At 37.6% G+C, this 25,030-nt stretch overlaps 1 protein-coding gene across 43 annotated transcripts in view; it reads right to left on the bottom strand.

Moving 5' to 3' along the window:
• The window catches only part of ZBTB20 (zinc finger and BTB domain containing 20), a 478,730-nt gene that overhangs the window by 240,030 nt on the left and 213,670 nt on the right, over positions 1-25,030 (bottom strand). Inside the window, exon 1 of one of the 43 annotated variants that reach the window (XM_038150366.1) lies at positions 1-25,030. This exon is cut by the window's right edge and continues 28,877 nt beyond it. The exons of the other annotated variants lie outside the window; for them this stretch is intronic. The gene's annotated coding sequence lies outside the window, so the exon portion shown is untranslated. 43 annotated transcript variants of the gene reach the window in all.

Here is a 25,030-nt window from a genome sequence, read left to right on the forward strand (position 1 = left end):
CTGAGAAGTGCACCACATCATGGAAGCTGGAAAAAAGTGTTATTTTCAAGCATAAGCAAGCCTGCCTTACTTATCTGCAGCACGGGGCCATTAGAAATGACCATGGATGTTAAACAAGCTCGCCTCTGTACAGTCTGAGAAAAGGGAAAAAAAAAACCCTGCAAGTCTCCCCATCTGTTATTTCCCTTTTTTTTTTTTTTTTTTCTCTCTTTGGCTGTAGAAAAGCAAAATTATGCAAGAGCTTTTGAATGTAAAGCCTGTGTGTGCTTTTTCCCTTTTTGTCTCTGTGTACGCGGTATGAGCTATTGCGTAACCCAGCACGGAGTAGGCGGCGAGCATTTACTATTGATTTACACTACTCCTCACACTGAGCAGCAAGACACAAGCAAAGCAGTGCACAGAGGCGACATGGATGTGTATTTAAGGAATGTGCCAGGGAGAGAGGGAAGCCAAGCATGTAAAAACAGAACTGTGCCTTTCTGAACTAAATGCAATTTTCCCAACCTTTTTGTTTTCATGCTCTTTCGTAGAAGAACGGATGCTTAACAAACCCCAAAAACCCCTCTGTCCGAAAGTAAGGTTTCCCTCCCACACACACATGCCCAAATCCTATTAGAAACTACAAAACCCTACCAATTAATGCCATTGTGACACTTGTGCCAGGTATAAAGATGCCTAGAAAGCTCTCACTGACCATGAAGGTCCATTAAGCTTACAAACAGAATTCTTTTTTTAAGTAATACTATACATGAACCTTTTACTAATTTCTTTAGGACTTCCTTTAGTCTTTCAGGAGCACAGAAATCATAGACACTATGCATAGTATGCAATACAAAGCCTTGGATTTTTTGAGATGTTTGGGAGACAGGAAATATGAGAGTTAGAGACTGGAAACAAGGGAAGTTCAACCTATTTTGTTATCTTATTAAGCCCGCCAAAATACTCATGTTGTTCTCTCTTTTTCACACACTTGGAGTCATCAGTTTAGACAGACATGCCTCTAGCTCATTAATGAGGATAATTTTGAGTCAGTAGGGGGAATTGTGTCATTCACACCAGTGAATGTCCATCACATGGCTGAATCCTTTGCCTCCAAGGTGAGACATGGCTGGGCAGATTCTGCCTGCTCCTACTTCACACTAGGTCCTACAAAGCAAGGGACCACCACCAGGCTGGCACAACACTGGATTCCTGGGCATCCATTTATTTATTGGGTGGGGAATTTCTCTAATGAAGTCAGTGGGATTTCAAAGCATGTTAATATACTTTAAAGGATGCTGAAAGCTTGAAGACTAAAAAGAAGTTTATTACAAACCACAGCAGGCACTGAGCCTCGTACCAGAAATGAAACTGAGTGTGCTGATTAAGAAAAAAAATATAAAATAATAAAAAAAATCAAGTATCAATGCTCTTAAAACTGCTTTTGCATTATCTTTACAGGAAAACACACATTCCCCGTATTATTTTCCTCAGAATGTGTTTAATAGGCTACATGTTTTTTCTTCACAGATCTGACATCAGACGTTTTTACAGGTCCTAAAATAGCACAGTGAGCAAACAAAACCTCCATGTTATAAGACAGACAAACCCTATTTTAAGGGAATTACACAGATATGCAATGTTTCTGACTATTCTGTTTATTTTTTTTTCTTTTACCCAGGTCCACATCTACTAACGTGGTACTATCAGCCAGCATGCAGTCAGGATCTCTGTCAGGCTGCTAGGAAAGGAAAACATTCATTCACTGTCTTGCACATGCTTATTCATTTTGTTTGCACATAACTGGAATTGCATTGAAATTACCCAGAAACGTTTTACACAAAAAGTCATGTGCAGTCTAACTAGTCTGATTTGTCTTAAAATGAAACTGACCCTTAAAGGAAAAGAATAAGGTCTTCATTAAATGGCACCTAGTCATGCAAGCTGAATGAAGCACTTACTAATACAGATGGGGCCAACTCAAAACTTGCTCAGGCATATTTCCTTTGCTTACCAGGGGAATGCTGGGGGAAAGAAATGAGACCCAGAAGGCAAACTCTACTTCCCTGTCATGCAGCCACTAGAAATGATGCTCCACAAGCAAACTTTGAGTGATGCTATGCAAAGTGAGTATTTCATGAAGACTGTACCAGAGGACTGGCACATTAAACAATGAAAGCCTGCTCTCTTCTGCCAAGAACTGCCTGTGAAAAAGAACATTATTTTCAGCACCATTTACACACGTAGTCTTGATGTTTAGTATATCCTCATCTTATGGGATGCATCTTACAAGCACAAAATGCTTTACTGGATGTTATACAAAATAGATAAAGAAAGAGATTCAAGAAATAACAGCTAAGGGGAGCCAAGCTCAGATATTGGTAAGAGCAGTTCCAACGCTGCTGTGCTTGCTTTATCATTGTCCAGAGTACACCTATTTTTAAGACCTTCTTAGCATGTCAGATTCTAAGCAACTAGCTGTGGACTCTACAGATCAGGTTCAAACAGAGATCTGATTAACCTAAAAATATGAGGATACAAATAAGGGAGTTCAGAGCTGATATATTCTGTTCTTGGGGGCTATCAAGAGAAGCTGAATAAAGTTTCCATTATACCCCACTTCCCTTCAACCACTCAAAAATGTTGGAAACTTCACTACACAAATTTTCTGCTCCTAATGTTTACCTAATCTTAAATTTCACGAAAACTTGAATAAACAAAAGTTCATCTGTTTTGCACATACAGAATGAGAAAAAAAATCCAGCTATTTAAGGGAAAGGGAAAAAAGAGAGAGCTGAAATTATTTATAGAAAAAGCATAGAAAACAACAGAAAATATGAATGGACTCATAAAAGTCAATACTGGCTAGATTTCTTTCAAGAAAAAGTTTCTACTCTGATGAAAACACTTCAACTTTTAAAATTACACACACCTACAAAATTCTACCAGACCTTTTATGAGTACCATCTTGGATACGCATTCAGGTCAAAAAATCCTAAATGAACGTCCATGTGGATGCTAAAAAACCTTGTATTTGTATCTAATTGTATATTACATTCTTTAATGTCTCCAGTAAATTCTCTCTCAACAAGAGAACATAGCTACAAAGTAATATTATTTTTCACTATGTTAGACAGCTGGTTTGGATAGATTTTTTGAGTTTTGATTCGTGAAACACATTAATAGCAGATGCCTTTTGCATGTGTCAAAGATACTATAGCTCTGTATTTGCAGAAAAACAATGTGACTTCTTATTAAAGACTATCATAAGGGAGAAACTAAGGTTATAAACAAGTTATTACTCTAGGATTTCACGACTTTGTATGTAAGCTTAATGTTTCTCAAAACAGATTCTGTCTTTTTAATGACTGTAGGAGGACATAAGCCCAGTGCTGGGTTGCCATGGGCTTTTAATGGCAAATTGAATAATAAAAATATATTAAAATGATAGAGACAAAACCAAAATATACAAGGGATGCTTGCCAACTGTTCCTGCTAGTTAAAGAATCAATAAACCTTTGCAGACCTTGTGCAACATGACTTTACTTGCAACAAAAGTAATTCAAAACAAGAATGCTTTTCTTGGCAATTTACCTTTACTTTTCTCCGACCAACTTCTCTTTCACATGAACCTTTTGGACTCGCTGTTTTGGAATGACCATGACACAGCAGAAGTTGCTAAAATTTCCCCACCCCTCAGCTAACTTATTAAACATGTGTAATGGTGTTATTTCCTAATGGTTCCTACAGACTGATATATTTCCAAGAGGGTTTTAGTTGACATGAATGGCAGTAAAATTGGCAAAGACTCAGAAAGTAAAGTCCAAGGAGACTAGAAAATAATTCAGAAAAAATGGTCTCTGGATAGTTTTGCCATGTCTGCCAGAACCAAAAGAATAGAGGTTATGTCAGTGTTTCCATAATAAACATCAGTTTTCAAGATTATAACTCAGCTGCAAAGATCTGATCCAGACTGAAATCAGCACATGTGGGGTTTTAGATCAAGAGTAATTTTTTTATTTAAACTTATATTTCCCCTGCTGCAAACGGAATCTAATGTTATAATTTAATCTGGTAAGTAATTACTAATTTATCAGAATTAGGAAGAGGAAGCAGAAAACAAAATTCAGATTTCACTGTAAATGCTTTCTGGGATTGCATAACTTTCCTTCCAGATATTCCCTGTGAGATTTTGAAAAGAGCAAATTTCTAAAGTAATTGTTGGATCAGTATAATTCTCATCCAACAAACCTTAGTATCTGTTTTGCTCCCTAAAAGCAATATCTTGTTTTGAGGCAAGTGTGACTGTTATACTGTGCAGCAGACAGAGGAAAATACTAGGAGGGATTCAGAAGAATTTACAGGATAGGCCAGTTAATTTTTGAAGTACTGTAATTTATCACACTAATTCACCTTCACCATTCCTAAAACACACAGGTTTTATCCTGAGGGAGCCTGAATAACTCAAGCATATTCAGACAATGCATAGATCACACACCTGAGGCGTCCCTGAAGTGCAGAGGGCACTGAGAGGTGTAAGTGCTGTGCGCAGAGCTGAGAGCTGCTGCTGCCAAAGCCACCACGAGCTGCAGCACCTGAACCAAGGCTTCAGCTCCTTGTTTCATGAAGCTTTATCACTAGCTCAGGGACAAGAGAAAGTGCCTGTATCAGTTAGGCATTTCCCACAGCTTCTCATTGATCATATACACATGACTTCAAACTGCTCTTTGAGTTTGATTCAAGTATCTCAACAGATACAGTAAAAACAGGCACTTTCACAGGACACTTCATATAGCTCGAAAATCCAATTTTCAAGAAGCACATAGATGAGAGGAAACTGTGGTGTAAACTGAGTTTGTTAAAATATACCCAGAAGAGATAATTTTCAGGTATCAAAATAAGAAAGCTGAGCAGAAAATGGCTTGCACCAAAACAAGTAATAATTTCAGGAGCAAAACCCAGATATTCTGAGCTGCCTTTTCTTTTTTTTATCTGCAGAGAAAAATTATTTTAAACTAGATACTTCAGGAAAACCTGCATTACATGAGCTAAATACCACAGTAAGTCTTTCACCACTTGACATTTTAATTTTCTGTCTTTGGTTCTGTTTTGTCATACTAAGTATGGCTCGTCCAAATTTGAATATACACATGCTGGTGTCTGCCTTCCCTCTGCTTTGCTGCAAGTTCCTCAGAATACTGAGGAACTTTGCTGCAAGTTTCTCAAAATACTCATCAGCCAATCAGTTTATTTTGAACACAAATAAATTAATAAAATTAATGATAAATAAGGATATAAACTAAATTTATTTTGAACACAAATAAATTAAGAACAAGTAAATTGTTTGTAACACAACACAAAACATCGTCAGCAGTATTTCCTATTTTTATCCCTTCATTTTCACTCAGGACTGTCAGAGCACTTTGTACAAAAAGACAGACTCTTATCAACATCCTGTGAGCAGTTCCAGTGGAATCATGACACCAATTAACCAAAAAAGGCATTATTCAATTACCCAACTCTGTGACACATTTACTATTAATTCTACTCACAAATGGGAAAATAAGTTCATAGATTCTAACTATCTTGTGCAAGTTCTCACTCTAAGCAAGTGGTCAAGCTGGAAATAGAAGGCCAAACTTGCAGCTGCCAGCCTCTTGCTGCAAACTCCTCAATACTACCTGTATTATACAGAGAAAAATAAAATACAGCATTGACAAGTTTCAGGCATTTTCCATCAACCTTGATTTATCTGAACAACCTCATCAAAGAGCTACAGAATAAGAAAAAACTGAATTTTCATCCTCTGAATAGCTGTGAAGTTTTCTTTATCTCTAGTAAAAATTTTTCTGATTTTAACTACCTATATTACAGCTATGGATTAGCCTAAGAGAGAGAAAGATGTTAAAACAGGCATCAGAGACTTACAAACAGAAGGCTTAGACACACATATATGTGGACACACTCAACACTATTGCTGAAAGTTAATTTTGCACTTAAATGCTTTCCTCAATACTCTACCACCCAAGTTCATCTGGAGAGACTGTAGGACCTGAACCGAAGAAGACTGGTTGTACAGCAGAAGCAGAAAGTTGACAAGCACGGTGTGTGACGCTTATTGCAAATTAAAATTAAAATAGAAACTAGAGGTAGCACTTTTTCAGACTGTGGGTCAGGATTTTTATTTTACACACTTATTTTAAGGCAAAATTGCAAATGCTATGCCTTGACTTCAGAAGCAACTACACACTGACTTGTATTAAACAAATTCTTAGATATAGTAAATCTTCTGTCAAAATTGCTGCTCATACTGGAAGGAAGTTTTCTTACCTTTTTACTTTGTTTGCTGAGAGCCAACAGTGTCATCCCCTTAGTCAGTGTCAGCTACTCTTTTATTACACAGAAGGCAAGTAATAGCGAAACTGTGCTGATCTGCCTGCTTTCACTCTATATAGTGTCTATATTTATAGGCTTTTGCTTCTATCTGAATCTATATTTATCTGCTTTATCTGCCTACAGTGCATCTGCTTCTCGTACACACAGACATATATACATACACATGTGTGCATGCACACAAATACACAGACACACACAAACACACATACGGGCATACCCAAAATATGGGTGCTTACAGCAGGCTTCTGTTCGGCAGCAACATTTGTATAAATATAAACATATGCAGTGCACACAACATACCAAGGCATGCACAAAGAAAATCATCAGCTATTGCATGACTATGCCTTGCTGGCTTTGGGAAGGTTTATTATTCAGCAGGCTGCCTAGTCAAGAGGACTGTATACAATTAGTTTCCTTTACATTACTCTGCTGTTGTAGCTTTGCAAGCAGTAGCAATTTATGCTGTTATTTTGCTGGCAGTTTTTTTTCTGTGTAAGCATAGTTGGCACAGTTGCAAAATCACTGCCATCCTGTCAGGAGATGGATTCCCTGTTGGTACCACTAACAGTTTTCCTCAGGCTAGTCATTAAAAGGCAAGAGTTAGGCTGCCCTATGCCAGTCCAGGAGAGCATTCCCTAAAGGGAAAGAAGAAGGTACAACCTCAGACCCAGGTTAATCTGGCAATTTTAAGACCAAACATTCCTTAAGCCTTAAAAATAAACATCATTTTCCCAAATTAACAGAGAATAAATGGAAGTATTCATCTTCACATGAGGAGAACCATCATGCCACAGTTCCCCGGATCACCAGACAGAGTTGCAGGTATTCTGTCCTATTACTTAGATTGGAGTTATAGCTCACCTCAACCTTTTTGGTTGCTGGGGAGGCTTCTTTTAAGATAATGAGAGCTGCCAGGGGAGATGATGGAAGTGGAGTATGTGACAGTAATGCTCTCTGTGTTACCATAATGTGATAAAGCTTCCACCAGGCCAGTTATCTTAACAGATCATAGCATGTTTCTATGGGATAACCTTAATTCAGTACTTGATTAATTCATATCCTACCAATCCTAAGTTGCAACACACCTCCAAGGTGGAGGAGGTGTTTCCACAATATGAGAGCAAAGCCAGGCAAGAAGTCACTGGGGATTTCTTTCTGTCCCCCTCATTGCAGAAGAGGGGACATTTTGGCTTCCCAGTTGTTCATAAGGCAGTGAAAATGAACTGATTTAATACATGACCTCGTGACTCTTCTGAAAGGGGAAGGGATCCCTAAGTCAAAAACTACTGGGTATATAGGCTAAAGAAATAAGATACAAAGAACCCTCTGGGTATCAAGGGCAGCTGAAGAAGACAGCCTTACCCATAATCCTTTCTAAATCCTGCAAAACTTCAAATAGGGTACAACAACATATCCCGGCATTTTCCAGGAGTAAGAAACTATACTTAATTCTAAAAACCCAGTCTCTTCTGAAAACCAGGTAATAAGTACATTAACTTAGGAATTAACTTAGAATAAATACATTAACTTAAGAAATAAACAAATTATAATTAGGGTGTGTTTAAAAACGCCAAGCAAGTTCTGTAACTCAAAATCAGAAAAAAACTCCAACCCCTTAAGACGACTTTTTATGTCAAGATCATGTTTAATAACTAAACCAGAAATACTACTACAAAATCAAAGACTTTTGGATAATTCTTTCATTCACTTGATCACACTGAAGAACAGCTCCTGTAGTAATTTTATGCTTATCCAGTATTAAATGGTCCATTTGAAAGGGTTTTCAGAAAATCTGCTGACAAGATGGTATTTAAATATAATATATATACTTTTCACACAGATTTGCTATGTATCTTCATTTAATTTCTTTTAGTCTTAATATTCCCATTTCTCAATCATTACACTGTACTGCAGCTACTGAACAAAACTCTGTTCAGGCTTTCCTCACTGTTAAAGTTATCCTTACCCCAGGGGCTGACACAGCCATCTCAAAATTTTAAAAAATGTAATTCCATCATGTTAACTTACTAGTTTTTTAACTGCCCAGCTCAAGTTACTTAGTAACAGGAGATACACTCTACTTGAAAAGTTTTGCTGCTTTGCCATCTACAAATAAAATGCCAATTTGAAAGAAAAGAGAAAGAATTTTTGTTAGCTCCTGCATTATCTAAGCACCATCAGTCTGGCAGGATCTGTTATGAAAATACTAAATACTGCTACGAATGACAGTTTGTGATTACTGTAATGACTCTGCCTTTATGACATCTTTAGCAGTGACCATCTAGCAACTAGTCCATTAATTTTTTTCTCAGCAGGATAGTTATAGTTGTAGTGTGTTTAAGAGGATTTCTAAATTGGAAAACATTATTTAATTATTCACGTGGAGGCAGATTGATTACAGAATATAGTTTTTCTTTGAGGGTGCCCTACAATGTACCTTTCTATGTGTAAGAAAGTATTCAAGCACTTCTTTGATGCACAAATGTACAAACTCCTGAATCATTTGTTCAGCAGTCTTTGAAATTTTGTAGGTAGAACACAAAAGGAACCTGTTAAATGTAAACTCTCTCCTTTCTTATGACAAAGAGAGTGAATATTACTGGAGTTCAAGAAATGTACCCTTCTCTCTGTATATATACCTTGCACTGAAAAATACAGGCTGGGACAAATGTTTAATACATCTTACATTGCTTAAGTGAACTCAGCATCTGACATACATCTATCCCTCCTTAGGAATCCTTCTATTAGATAGCTACTAACTGATAGCTAGGATCTTACACTACATTATCAAGTGGAGCAGCTTTAATGGTATGTTAAAATTGAAATTAAAGTAACACTCTATTTCCAAATAAATTAAAATACACAAATTTAAACCCCATCCTTCCTTTCCCTCAAAAAAAGGACTTATGTCATTTTATACTGATGCAACTCTATGGGTTTATAACTCAATATTACATTAATATAACCATACACATGCATGAAGTTGATCTGGTTTAATTACTTTAGTAAAAATATCAATCCTTTCAAATAGAGCAATTATATTAGCTAACATCTAGGGGGCCACATATTGGGCCTCAGTATATGTCTGAGACCTTCTAAGACAAAATGGTAAAGACCAGCTGTCCATTCCAATGTTCACATTCTTGAATAATCTTAAAAAAGCTGAAACTGCCCAAAATATGTCAGTTTAAAAGTAAATAAATTACACAGGCCATGCACTAATGTGTTGAATCAGAATTTCAAGGACCAACTATAAGCATTCATAATATTAGAAGAAAATATTTGCCCAATTAATCAACACATAAACAGCAATGAAAAATTATAAAAGAGAATTCTTTCAATGAGCTCAGTGAAATTCAAAGAATGACATGGATGCTGTAAACCAACCAAGTCTGTTTAGCAGCTCTGCATAGAAGGGGCTGAAACCTTCTCAGGAAGGACTGATCAATGCTGCTTTCTAACAAACAAAGCCTTAAGCCTCAGATACACAGGCGCAACTTGGCACCCTCATCCTTTCTTCATGAAGTAGAGGCTTCCACATGGCCAGCAACACTTGAAGATGGAAACAGGGTGGGAGCTCCTTGTTCTTTATAGCTCTTAAATACTCTGTGACTCTCTGAACACAGAAAACAGCCTTGTTTTCCCTTAGAAGCCAGCAGAAAAAAAGTTCTTGAAACAGAGGAAAACAAAAAGAAAAGAAAAAATTCTTTAACTCCGTAGATTATCTTGACCAAAATAATGAATTACCTCAACCAAAGCTGACAAAAACTTAAGGAACTGACTATTTTAATCCTACCACTCATAACTTAAATTGGTCATCCCAAATTTCCTTCAGAACTTTTGCAAAATTATCTGTGTCCTAACACAATGGAAGAAAAGTATCCTACTCCCTGCTGTAAGCACTAAAAGTTACTGAGTGAGACTTTTGTAGATAATTATCTCAGAAAGTTTTCTTGAAGGCTCAGGGGGAACCAAAGCAAATACCTGGTGTAGGGCAGTAAGGAAGACCATGTCTTCCCATGGAAGGATGAGAGGATGGGCACAAGTGGAAATCTATGTAATTCTGAATATATGAAATATATTTTCGTATATGAAAATGGTCTTGAGGGTACTCAAACATTGGAATTGCTACTCAGAGAGGGTGTAGAATCTTCATCCTTGGTGATACTCAAAAATTAACTCAACATGGCACTCAGCAATATGCTCCAGGTAAAGCTGCTTTGAGCTGAAGGATTGGACTAGACCTTAGTGGGTCTGTGAAATCTTTGCAGATAGGAATTTAGAAGCTACACCAGAACAAATTAAGGTATTTTCCTATGTATGGCTTTATTTGACTAGGTCCTGCTGAGAAATATGAAGCTTGACTCCAAGCTGCACAGGTTAACAGAGCAGATCATAGAAGTATCAGTATGCTTTTATACTACCTTCAGTAGCAGCAAAGGCACATCCTTCATCATGTATTTTGTTTGTGATAGCTGCTGGAGACTAATAGAGACTCAGATCACCATCATCTGTACACTATCAGATCTCCCTATCTCGGAATGACATCTTGCTTTAGAGATCACATCTTCATTGTGCGTCTCCACAAAGCCTAAGGACTCTTTGATCCACCTGATGTAAATATGTCCAAGAAGAAAGTAACAATTCTCTGTACACATTCAACTAGGTGCTTTTTTCTAGGCTAATAGATACTTCTGCAAATCCAACCTGTAAATGAACATATCTGACTGAACTGATTTACATCATTAAAACTTATATGCAAGTTCTCAGTTACCCTAAATTCAGTTTCCAAAAAGTATAATGATACTATAAATACTAAATAGTATCTATAAGTAGATATATAATTATATATTTATCTATAACAGTATATAAATAGATATATAAATAATGGTTTATAAGCCAAGGTTATCACTGGTTATATCACTGGTTACAGTGATACAATTCCTAAAAGTCTAAGAAGTATTTCTATTATTTCTTTTTATTTGGTACAACTAAGAATTAGAAACAAGCAATTGCAGCACAAAGAGACCTAGCAGTAATCATTCAATCGAAGTTTCAAAGCCAGAAAGACAAATACCAGCCACCATGACCAGAAAACCTGAATCTGAAGAGCCACAATTGGATGTATATAGAGATACCCATATTCTTAAGAATAAAATCCAGTCAAAAATGCCAAAGCGATGAAAAGAAATTTAGCAAAGGCCAGTTTCCTCTCATACTCTTGACCTCCAGTGCTCTCATCTCCTCAGAAATACAGGGAAAAGTAATAAATGGTAAATATAATAACACAGTCAGAATCCTTTGGCCATTCTACCAGTCTGAAAGATTTAATTATAAAAGACAGTGTTCTGAGGCATATCAATCTTTAAAAGCTTTTACTAGAGCACAACCCTACTGAATTTTCAGCTGCTCAGGATTAAAATTAATTTACCTTCTTATGATTTCTGTAAGTATCTACAAGTGAGAATTTTTTCAGATGTGATTGCTAAAAGATGTGATAATGCTCGACAACAACTGATTGGAAGAAATGCTTGGACAGCAGTGTAACTTAAAAAGAGTTTTTATCATTATTGTCCAATTCTGTTTTAGGAAGAATTTGCATTTGTAATGTCCATTTTTTACTCTCCACGCAGAACATACACATTTCTTACATAGTCAGTAGGTCATACTTTCAAGAATGCTACTTCTGAAAGTTTAGAAAATTATTAATAAAGGCTTCAATAAATTATTATTAGCTGTTAGAAAGGACTGAGTGGAAGAAGCCAATTGATGTTTATAACAACCTACAGATAGATCTGTGATGTGCTTACAAAACATGTAATACTTACTATCCATCTCAAAAATGATCTTAAAATGCTGATAAATCAACTATAAACTTCGATGAATTGTTTATAAAGTGGGTCATCAAATATAAGTGTAGCGGGATAAACAATGCAAGATAAAACTTGCGAGGGGGCTATTCACTGTAGCTGTATTCACATGGAATACTTCATTGTGCAAAGACTTGAGTAACAGTCTTCTGCTTTCACAAGGATTAATCCTTCTCATCCCTCATCTGGTGATCCATATCTTACCTCCCCCTCCTGCATAGTACCTGAAGATACCTCAAACATCCAGGAAAACTGAGCAAATTGTATCCGCAGAGACATATGGGCCAGAACTCCCAGAGTATCAGCAGGGAGTATAGTTTCAGATTTTCAAAACCTTGGAGAAAATTCCAACCTAAGGAACACCAGGGAGTATATACATAGGGGGAATATATGAAACTCCTTAAGGAATTTAACAAGTGAATGTATTAATACTATGAACAGGCAGGTGTTATCTATGTAACATTTTTTTCCCTTTACCCCTGTGTAACCATAACTTATGTATTCTGCTGTTAAATCAGTAAAAATCCTTTCATATCAGTCAAATGACCTCACATTGAAAGCAGAACTTGTCCTGAATGTCACATCAGTGAGAACACAACAAAATGGAATTCTCTTCTGAGAAGCCAATGCAGGATTTCATGGCATATTAATGAATCTTTTCTGACTGTGGTAAGGCTTTCACTTATTGACACATGCTAAATAGCACAGACAACTATCAGTCCTTGCTTTTTTTTTTTTAAGTATTTTCCGGGTGACAAAAAAGGCCCATCCCAGAAGTTACTGTCAGGAAGTATGCAGGAGGGAAATAAAAATATGGTGTATTACTTCTTGAAAAAATGTAAAACGAGGGTAGAATTGCTAAAAATGGGATTTCACCAACATTGGCACTATAGCTCAATCTTCAGCAATGCCATTCCTCATTCATATTTCTGCAGAAATCATAGCTGTGCTTTAACAGTAATCTCATATATTGACTGTTTCCAGTAGAAAATATCAAGAGTATCATGCTCCAAGTATTCTATGCTTGCAGATCTACGAAAAGAACAAGACTCTCCATTTTTCATTGCTTATGCCCTAATTCTATCATTTTAGGCAGTCACGTGAACTATAATGTCTGAAATTCAAGCCAAACTTCCTATCTACCACCACTGACTGAACCAGTGTGCTTCCACAGGTTTTCCCAGGAGCACGACTACAAAAGAGTGCCATGGTTATGCTCAAGAAAATTCTGATAACGTATCTTTTTGGGAAATATTGTCAAGTTAACACATGACACACATCGCTCCATGTCAGTTCTGGTGGTGTCAGAGTAGCACATCAGGAACATTATAGTCCTGATGGGAGGGTAATGAATACAGCAACATAGTACACTGAGTACAGAAAAAATCTTAGGGCATCGTAGAAAATCTGTAGAGACTGTTTATACAGGCTTGGGGGGATACCAGCAATTCTGAAAAGGACATTGCCAGCCATAACTGAAAAGCAAAGAACAAAGCCAACAATATGGTATTAATCACATCCTCTGTCTGCGTATGATGCCAAACTATTCAAAGCACAGAATGTTCTTTATTCACCTCACTTTAAATTGCTTGAATGAACCTAGCACTTATGAAAATGAGAGATTAAAAACATTGATATCAACCAACCTTTGGGCCAAATCTTACTTATCTTATTGATGCAAGTAGTTCTACTGATTTTAGTGGATGTAATTACTATTGACTTCAACGGAGCTACTCACAGAGTCATGAGAGCAGGATATGGCTCATTGCATAACCAAGCTTCCCTGACCACCATGAATGGTGCCAACTCATCATTTCTGATGCAATGCCCCCCTTTTCTGGTAATGGATCTCTTGAGCAGAAACAACTGTACACACCAAATTCTGTTACACTTTTTTATGTGGTGAGCACAGCACCAACTTGACTGAAACGAACCATTTTACTTTCTTCTTCAGAAGCAACAGATAGAACTCCCTGACACCTACAACTTCACAGCACGGTTTTATTGTTAGTTTCTCTGATTTCTTATGAATGAAATATCTGTGTGGGGCTGGAATTACATTTCTGCAAGGACTGCCTATTCTCTGATGTTTATTGTGTATTTGAAAAGGATAGTACAAACCAAACTGATTTACAGTCAGCCTCCTGGGGACAGGAATAGATTGCTTCCAGTAGCAGGTTTCTAACAGTGGACAGCCCTTCTGAAGGAGATTAGACTTTTCCCATTCTCCCTTCTTTCAGATTTAAATGCAGAGTCTCATTTATGACCACATCAATTTTCTTCTGCAGTATCCCTTAGAACCATGGCAGAATGGAGGAGATTTGGGGGGACAAAAACATAGAATGTAAAGAACATGCATTGATTGAGAGAACATGATTGAGAGAAATAGAAGGGAATCACAGTTATTGACATCTTAGGAGTGATGCTAAGGATGTCATCTTTTACAGGCTCATTCTTTCTTCAGTCATACTGCTTCAATGGCAGAGGTGGGAACTACTAAATGTGTGAGATGGCACTAGAGACATGCAAAACTCAGGAAGGCAGAAGCCTGGAACTCTTTTTTCAAGGACTTGAAGAGGCAGCAAACCAGTGTTTTATGGCAGTTAAATCCACTAGAATATACTATAAGCCAAGAATGTCTGTCTTGAATCCCAGCTTTCCACAATCCACTTTCTATTCCGAATGGCTATTTATGGTAGGCACCAATTCTAGTGTCTTTCTTATTTCATTATAAAATTTGAGTTATCTCCATCAATCTTAAATTCCTTTGTGGGCAGCTGAGATAAGAACCACTCTGAAGATGTTCTGCTGCCCTAGTTCTTACTCATCGTGGTGAGAGGTTAGTCATTGCCCTCTGTAATCCCTCACTGGCTCCTGAATGTAGTTACAGATCCAAAGATGACACAGATCTATATATTTAAGGACAGAGAGTCCAGATACTTTAAGAAAAAAAGTGATCTCTTCTTACAGGGCAAAGCTCTGCATGTAGGACATTATGAAATTCTTCCTTTATAGAAATAATACAACCAGGCTTAGGTCCTATTACGTGCGCACTTTTTAAACGATTATTATCTCAAGCATACAGAATAATAGTTAATATTTCAGATTTTAAAATACAGTGGGGCCTCAATTATCCAAATTCAGTGAACCCAGACAAGGTTTTGCCCCTTGTCATTTATTAATTAAATGGTAAATTGCTTCTATTACTAATTATTTCCACAGATCCATGGGCATGCAGGACATTTTGGTTACTGGTAAACGCGATTATCAAGCCCTATTCAGTGTCCTTTCCATGTTCTTTAGATAATTGAGATTCTGATGTACTCTGAAACCCATTTAAAATATATTTTACAGTGTATTTCTGGGAGGGCTTCCAGGTCTTGTAGGTCCTCTGGGGTAGAGGCATCCCCAAGATTGTGGGAGGCAGGAAATTTGACAAGCCAAAAGACAGGGAAATGTGTCAGCCAATATGTAACATAAAAGCAAAACTACTTTGTGAGCTCAATCTGACAAATTTCTAATCCCAGAAGTGTATTAGTTTGAATGAGTGACTGGCTGAATAGGATGCTAGCAACTCAGCTAGTACATTAAAATTGCTCTTTTTGGAGGCTAGTCTTTATTTAGGAGAAGTTTAGCTTAAGAATCCTTTAGATGTGAGGGATCATACAAAGGAGAAATGCTTCTAACTAGGGAAGGTGGAGCAGATTAAAAAAAGCTGTCTGAGAGATTTTAAGGGAAGAGGTACAGAACTGTACACAGACCAGAAAAATGCATCAACTTTGGGTGAAACCATGAGAACTCTGTATCAAAAGAACATAAGTTGATAAAAATCAGATACCAAATATAGCAAAGAACTGCCTCAACAGTCAAAACAAATCTGCTTGTCACTCTCAGTAGAGTATCTTAAACAACCAGCACCTCCATACAAAAACTAAGGACTAAGAGGAATGCAAAATTAATTAAAAAAAAAAGGACATAAAGGACAGGTTCAGCAGCTGGAGAAGATGTTGTACATTGCAATACTAGGGTACACTTCATAATAATCAGAGCAGGATATACAGATGAGGGATTGCTGCTGTAAATTACAATATATCTAAATAAAAGGAATAGGTAAAAATTAAAAAGTAACAAAAATCTCCATGGGTTTTAATTCCATGCCTACAAAGAAAGAGCATGGTGTTAGAATCATACCATGGACCATCCTACTAAAATGCTGATAGTGACTATGAAAAGCAAAATGGAAGACTTCAGAGGCAGAAAACCTAAGGAAGAATGAGCAACTTTGTTTTAGAGCTAAGATAACTAAGCCTACTTTAATATATGCATATTAAAGAACCACTTTGTAATAATGAACATAACACAAGAAAATTCAGTTCTCTATAGGACTGAAAAAATAACAACAAATAATCCACTACAGCAATATACCATTTCAGGAACAAAATTCTATTTAGAATAAGGAACAGAGAAGAAAGGAAATTAAAAAGAAGCAGCTAAGGGTACAATGTTTTAAGATGCTACTGTTAGAAGATATGTTATCAGAGATTCACTTCTCTTACAAGTAACAGGAAAGCCTTTCCTTAGAACAGCTGTAATAATCCTGACCCCCAGTCATCTGCCTCAATAATTTTGAGGAACATCTCAGCAGTTTGCCCGGTAGACACAGCCTGATGTACTAAAGAGATCCCTAAACAGTTCTGACTTACCTGAATATGCTGGGTTGTAAACTGTCGTAATTCAGTTGCCACTTTAGATGGAAAATCCTATGCAAGAGGGCAAAAATCTCCAGGAGAAATGCATAATGTAGTTCCTTTAAATGCAAGAACCTTGCAAGTTGTACTGCAGTAATTAATTTCTACTTATAACTCACAAAACAAATGTATAGCCACATGTGAAAATAAGAAACTAATAGGATTTTTAAAGCAAGCCAAGTGAAGGGATTTACTAGAAGGAAAAAGACACCATTCAAAAAGAGGAAGTTATTTTGAAACACAGAAAGCAGAAAAAAAGTGTATGTTTTGTTAATTTTTTATAAAGAAAATGTTGACTAAGGCAGGCACATGAAAATCTTGAGGAAGAACTGTTTAAAGCCATAAATAACATTTCTGGACACCTTATATAAAATCTGTTTCTGCCAACAGATGAGGTGCAAAAGGGGTGTTCAAGGCACAAAAATCCCAAATAAATTCCTTGCAGTTCTGTTCACTACAGAGTAGTTTTAAAAGGCTTACAAGTTAAACCCCTCCCCTGGAAGGTTAAATCTGAGAAAATGTGCAATGGAAAGAATAAATGATTCCCATCTAATAGTTATAAAAGAAACTGTTATAAAAAAACTCAGTCACGAAAGAGCTTAACTAATAACTCTTCCACAACAAAAGAACAGAAAGTGATTTAATGGCAATAGTAAAAAAGGGCTTTAGGAAGATCCACATAGATCACTCGGTCTGTAGTCTATGCCACAGAAGCTGGTAGAAATTATAATAAATAATCACAGACACTTGAGTAGATAAAGCAGGGAAGATACAACATGAATTTTTGCAGATGGAAATTTTGATTCACAAATCCATAGAGTTCTCAAAAGGAGGCAATGGGTATATGATGCTAAAAATTAAAAAAAAAAATGACAATCCTCACCAAAGTAATTTTCTAAAAGAAAGTTATCATGACACAGGAGAAAAAAAATACTAAATATTCATACAACAAAATAGGATTTAATTTAGGTATTGCTACACTGGAAAGACAGCATGGAATCCTTGTGGATATACCTATGAAATAGAACTAGTTCAATATTCAGAACTGATAATAAAGGAGGAGAAAAACCCTTAAAAAACCCCTTGGGAATTATTAAGAAAGAACTAGAAAATAAAACTAAAATCATGACATCCTTTTAATAAAATCCGTTGTAGACTCACATACTGAACAGTCTATGTGGGTTTCAACTCTCAAGACGAAAGAGGAAATAAGCAGCCAGAAAGATGAAGAAAAGGGCACAAAGATGTTCAAAGCACAAAACAACTTCTGTGCAAGGACAGATTAAAAATAGTTGGGTTCTTTGCCCTGGAAAATGAATGATTGAGAGAAATATAAAGGAGCTTGATAAAATCATAACAAACAAGTACAAGGTGAACTGTTAATAATTGCTCCCTATTTCTCATTACACATTTCTAGAAAGCATCCAAAGAAGTTATCAAGCACCAGGTTGAAAGCAAACAAAAGGAAGTATGTTTTCACACAGTCTGTAATTAAATTGTGGAATTCATCAGCACAGGATGCTTTCGATGCCAGAAGGAAAAATGGTTTCAAAAAGCAACCGGACAAAATCAGAAAATAGAGCTTAGAGCTTAGGCTTTTCCATCAGGGCTATTTAACACAATGATGCAAAAGCAGAAAATGTTACTCCACACTAAGAAATGTACATTTCTGTAGAGCAGAATGAACCAATCTGATGTGTATCAGACAGCAGCTAAGCTTCTACATGGCTAACACACAGCTTACAGAGATTCTGGCTTCAAAATGAATTTATGGAACACATGGATTATGGCTGCAACTGATGATTTACAATTGCACTGTCAACATACTAGATGTTGATTAATATCCTTCTCCAGGTACAACCATAGTTAAAGTGTACATTAAGGACAAAATGTTAAGAGTGAAACAGAGAAAAGTTTGGAGAACAAGATATTCTTTTGGGAGACTTTTGATATAGAGATACAACATATTTTCCTAGCTGGATGAGATTCCAATAGGTGATATTCGTTTCTGAGATGAAAACCACCAAACTTACGGAATTACCAGTGATGATACCCCCTTTGGCTCTAATGGCTGTTCAGCATTCACACTATGGAGTGATTTGTGTGGGAGCTGCACTTACTCTATTTTGCATGTTATGCTCAAAAATGCCTTTTAAAACCAAGCAAAAACATTCAGGTCACAGAGCAAAGCACGCAAAAGTATGAAAATATCGAAATGAAGTCTGTCACAACAGCTGTAGTGTTACAATACAATCTTCCATGTTATGATTGTATATTTTGTGCTCTGTATAATGGATAGCATCCAGGGAATGAGACTAATTCAAATACTCTTTTTTTTTATCCTCTCTGTTCAGTGTGTGGCCCCAAGCCTTGTTTACTGAGTGGCATCCAAGTCTTGCATGAAATAAGATGGGGTTTTGTTTCTGGATTTTCTGTGGTACTCATCAATATAGCCTCTGAATATCTTAACAATCTTGCTGAATTAATCCTTACAATGTACCCTCAGATGTCTGGAATTATTTTAATTCCTCATTGATGAAAATTATGAGAGAAATTATGTGAATTTTTTTTGTGGCTGCATAGGGAGCCTGTTTCAAAGATCTGTTCATTCTAAGGGGTGCTGAGCATCTCCTGAACTCATCTCACAGAATTCTCTCCAAGAATTCTTGCTCTTCCATCAGATCTACAGCTCTACAGATCTGTAGCATAAACCTCTCCAGTGGGGGTGGGATACCATGGACAGGGACCTCTTTCCTACCACACCATCTCTCTAATCCTATGAATTACGAAAAGTGTCTCAAAGGATACATTGCTGCAAGATTTGCAAAGCCCATGGAGGCATTCAGATCATTGGTACAATGAAGAGTGAAGTTATGACATTCTGTTGTTACAATCTTATGCAGAAATTTCTCCTTCTGATTTGCACTCTCTAGGATTCTTGCCAGAATAAGGTATTTAAAATTATATTTTTCTAAAAAGTCTCAAGCAGGGGCAGTGGTATGGATGTAAGAAATCAACCACTGACACACGGACAGTTTCTGTAATGTTAAAAGATTGTAATTTATAGTTGCGGTGTAATTTGTAACTAGGAATGACAACTTTATGAAACACTCTTTATATACTGCACTTGTGTTCAAAGTGCATGAAAACACATTAAAAAATAGCCTTATGTTCTGCTACCTTAAGTGTCTGTCTCACACCTACCACATCCAAGAAACTGAGAATAAAGCTCAGTGTCTGTTCCTCTATTGTGCTCCTTATTGTGCCTACATATTGCAGCATTTGTGGTCTGTAAGATCATACACTGTAGAAACAACTTTCAGTTCTCTGTGACAATAGGGTGAGCTGAGGACAGACTGGCAATATTTGGAGATGAATTTCCTGCCCTTTGTGGGTTTCAGTTAGACTCTTAGCATTATTTGAACTTTTGTGGTTTAATTTCCTTTGTTGTTGTTTTAATTCTAATGGCAGAAAACGACATCCCTCTGGAAGCAGTGAATCTCAGGATCTGAGGACTAAATGGCCATGTTTTCTCCTTCTGGCATTTTAAGATACATCAGCAAACAGAGAAAGGACATAGTAGACCTGTAGAATGGCAAAGGGATGAAGAGCTTCTTATTTCCTAGTAAAGATACCAAAAGCCCTAGGATCTGTTATGTTTAATGGTCTTCTGAAGTAATTTCTTTCCATTAGCATACAATCACAACCACAGGCTCAGAAACGGCCCACCATCATGGGGCAGAAGGTTGTCACGTGAAAGCTGCCCTTTTCTCTTTATATGTTTGAAAAAGAATCATAAAATAACTCCATTGTAAAAATAAATAAGCCACTAAAACAAATAACAAATGACTCTTCTGAGAGGAAGAACTGCCAGTTATGGGATAATAGTCACTAACTACTGCCAGGAGTCTTTTCAAATTCCAGGGAACATCAGCATGAGACAGTTTATTTAGGTCTACCTTGACTAACATATGTAGAAAGGAACATTTCTGATTCTTCATTAACTCATTCTCTCGGGTGTCACAGCTTCCTAGCCTTTGCTTCTGTTTATAGTCATCTCTCAATATGTATTTCAGGAAAAGAAAAATCTAAATAAAGATCACAGACTGCTCCATTATGTGCCCTTCCTCTTCTTCTTCTCTTCCTTTCTTGAATTTGTGGAGTTTTGTGGCACCTATTAACTACCCATGTTTTCAGAATGACATTATACAAGGTGCAGGATGTACCACTGTGCCCTAAAAATATCAACAACTGCATTAGTCTCACAATAATTAATGGCAGGCATTATGCAAATGACAACTTTTTCACTGCAAAATAATGACATTTCTTCATTTTGAGCAGAGTTATGCAAAACAATGAATTGGGGATGATAAATCACACAGGAGAATTAAGAAAGCCATAACGTCCCTGCCCAGGCAGGCAGAAAGACAGACAGACCAACAATTTAGAACACATTGTTTGTTCTCAAACCGCTATTAAGGAATAAATAAAAGCATAGCCAGCCAGTCATTAGAACGTATGTATAATTTAGTTTCCCCCCTTTAGGCAACTGTGCATAAGGGAACGTTAAATTCGAGCAATCGAATTATTACAAGTCACAAGCAAATTTTTTTTTATTAACCTTAATAAGTCATTCACTCAGAGACTACAGTCATCAGGCAAATAAAATATATCACATGTCATTCTCTTACACATTAACTAATTTCTTATGCAAACATCACAATGTATAGCAATTACCACTGCTCAAGAAAGCCCCGAAGTCAGTTTCAATTTATTTTATTGCTTTTGTTCGTGGTCATTTCCTGTAGAGCTTTCTTCTCTAACCCCATGTTTAAGGTACAAAATGAATGCAAGCAACAAGAAGCTACTTCTCTGAAATGTTGCTGCACTTTCCTCTTTATTGTGAATACTGTTGGAAAAAGATGTCGGTCGGTAAGATTCTCTTGTGAGCGTCAAGAATCTTCTCAAAGGTAACACTGCTTGTATCTCACAAAGGTAAAAAGCCAACAGTGACCAGAGCACCCTCCATTCCCCATCCCTTTCTCCACTGCATGCTTCCCACCTCCCGAAAAAGGAACCCCAGCCCAGTCCTCCCAGTGCCTCCTGCAGGGAGCCTGGTGCAGGACAGCCTGTGAGCTCCCCGGAGTCACCATTCCCACACTGCTCCGTGAGGAGCCAGCTTCCCAGGAAGAGTGGGACTGGAGGGGAGCTTTGAACTCCCCCTACGTACCACACTCCTCCACTGCTCCTTACAGTGTCTCCTGATGGAGCAGAAGTGGCTCTGAGCTTTTAATAGACAGCACTCCTGGGTCTTTCTTTTTAGTGATTCCTGCTGGGAGAGTCTGATGTATCAAAGAGTTACAGCGATTAAAGCTGGAGAGACCTGTGGTACTTAATCATTTAGTCCATCCTCCCACCTGAGCTGGGGTATTCCTTATGCTATTTTTCCCAATGCTCTATCTAGTCTAACTTTAGAGAGTGCCAAATAACTGGGCTCCCACCTCTTCCCTGGGGAGGTTATTCCACAGTGGCACCCCATGAGACTGGAAATTTCCCAAGGTATTTGCTGTAATTTTAGTTCTTTATGATTAGTTTTATAAAAATGGCTTTAGTTTTCAGACTCCAAATACTGCCATAAGATATTGTTTCTGTGTAAGTGTAGAGACTGAAACTGCATCAGACTTCCTCACATCCACAGCTCAGCATGATACTTAACAACATTATCTACTAAAAAATAAAACTGGATTTGGAGCACCTAAATATTATCCAAAACCTCTTTTTATTCTTCATGGTGACTGCTGGCAAGAACTGGTATGAAAAGGGATCCAGGACAGGACATTTACAGCCAATGCAGTATCACCTCCCTTCTAGCCACATCAGCTGCCCCCCTCAGGAAGCACTGCTGGCCATTCCAAACACATAATGCAGAGCATCAGCAAGGATTACATATTCCCCATGAGGAGGTTAAACTGCAGAGCTCTTGTGAAGCATAGTGAGGGACCTGGAAAACCCACAATTCATGTGTCACAGTGAATCTCACAAAGGTAAAAAGCTTTACCTGAACCAAGAGGAAGATCATCCATCCCTTTTTCTTCTCCCCAAATGTTAGTACCCTTGCCTCGAACAAAGACAACTAAGTCATTCACACAGACAGACAGAGAGCCCAGGAAAGAGAACAGCAGTGCTGGAAATAACTGGTGTCTTTGAAAACAAAGTGGTAGCAGTTGATCACCCCCCTCCTATTATCTATTTCAGGACTTTTAGGATTCAGTGTAATTCACTCTGCCTTGGAACACTGCAAAAAATTCTCCACCTCCAGCCTCTCATCCGGAAGTTAATAACATTTTGCAGCTCTCCTTAAATAAAATCCAGCCCATCCTGGATCAATAAGACTGATGCCTATTTCCCTAATGGCAGCCGATTGCCATTTGCTATTCAAATCAGACTAGATAAATTACAGTACATGCCAAGGAACAGGCCAGTGAATTAAGACAGGCCTCCTGAGGACCAGTGATATTATTAATCTTTTAAGACACTATCATATTTCTTCTTGACAGTGTGCGTAGACTCTCAGACATGCTGCACTCAGATTGAAATATCAGCTGCTGCAAAAAATCAATAGCGTTAGAAACACAATAATTTTCTGTCTGCAGGGCCCCCAGTAAGCAACACTTGTGCTTCTCGTCCTTTCCACATCTATGCTCCAAATACATTTGTTTTAAAATCCAGGCCTCAATTCTGAATAGTCATTGTGGTGGACAAAGTTGCTTTTGTTGCCATCCTTTGCCACAGAAGCTACAAGTGTGTTTCCTGATAAGGCTGAGGTTCTCAGAGACAGCAGAAGGTACTCCAGGGTCAGACACTCACCCAGTACACTTCACCCTTCTCCCCACACCCTCCTCCTCAGTCTCTTGCTCCCTCATTGAAGGCTTTATAAAGGTAGATATTGCTAGAGCTCCTGCTATCCCTAAGAAAAACACCTTGGACGTGAACTGACAAAGGGAGATGGTACATGACAAAAAGGAGAAAGCTTAAGGGATTTCTCTTCAGACTGGCAACAGATAGGGTCAATTCAAACAATTTTGATCTCTTTAGACCTGTGGATGAATTCAGTAGAGGCTCTGATAGTCAAGTAAGCTGACCCTGGTTTCTCAACTACTCTTTATGCTGAAGGGGAGAAAGAGTCTACAACTGATAACTATTCTTAAAAGAGTATTTTATGATTTACGAGACAAGTGGGCTTAAGAAAAAATGTGTAACTTGGGGAACTGGCAAAAAGATTCTAAAATGAGGTTTCTCCTCACCCTTGACATTATATCATTTAACTGTGTGGAAAAGAAACAATTCTAAAACACAAAAAACCAGAAGTCTCCACACAATTCTAAGCTTGAGATTATTCTGCACATATATGCACAAAAACCCCCAAACATTTACAGAGTAGATAAATCAGGTCCAGGTTGGCTAAGCTGTGATTTGAGATTGCCAGATTTCTGGCATCCCAGGTCAACAGTGACCAGGAAGAGTTGATGAATGTCCCAGTAGGGTGAGAGAAGTGAAGCGATGAAATCATTCAAGTTACATCACAATTAACAGTTGCCTTCTGCCCTTAAAACATTGTTAACAGCACTGGCAGGACTGGAGACCAAAAATATTAACTCTCCTCTGACTCTTGCAGAATTGTGTGGGCTTGAATTCACTTCCATTTAACAAGTGGGGCAAGCACAACCCACATGCAATACAAACATAGCCCCACCTTCTGATGAATGCCAGGGTGGCCTGGCTGATGGACATCCAAGGCTGGCTGATGTCAGCAAGGTGCTCATTAGTAAATGGATGAGGAGGCACTCTGTGCAGTTCTGGGGTATGCTTTACCTTCTCTATGCTGAGCAGAAAACCTGGCTCGCCTCCTTCCTTGGGATTCTTAGCACCCCTCTCTCTGGTGCACAAACTGACATGCTTAGACAAAGAGAAGAGTGAGCTGCCATCAGGCTTGCTGCTGGGGAGAGGTTAAGTTTATCTAAGGCTGGCCAGTGGATA

This window comes from Motacilla alba, chromosome 1, assembly GCF_015832195.1.
Source record: "Motacilla alba alba isolate MOTALB_02 chromosome 1, Motacilla_alba_V1.0_pri, whole genome shotgun sequence".
In the NCBI taxonomy this organism is placed as follows: domain Eukaryota; kingdom Metazoa; phylum Chordata; class Aves; order Passeriformes; family Motacillidae; genus Motacilla; species Motacilla alba.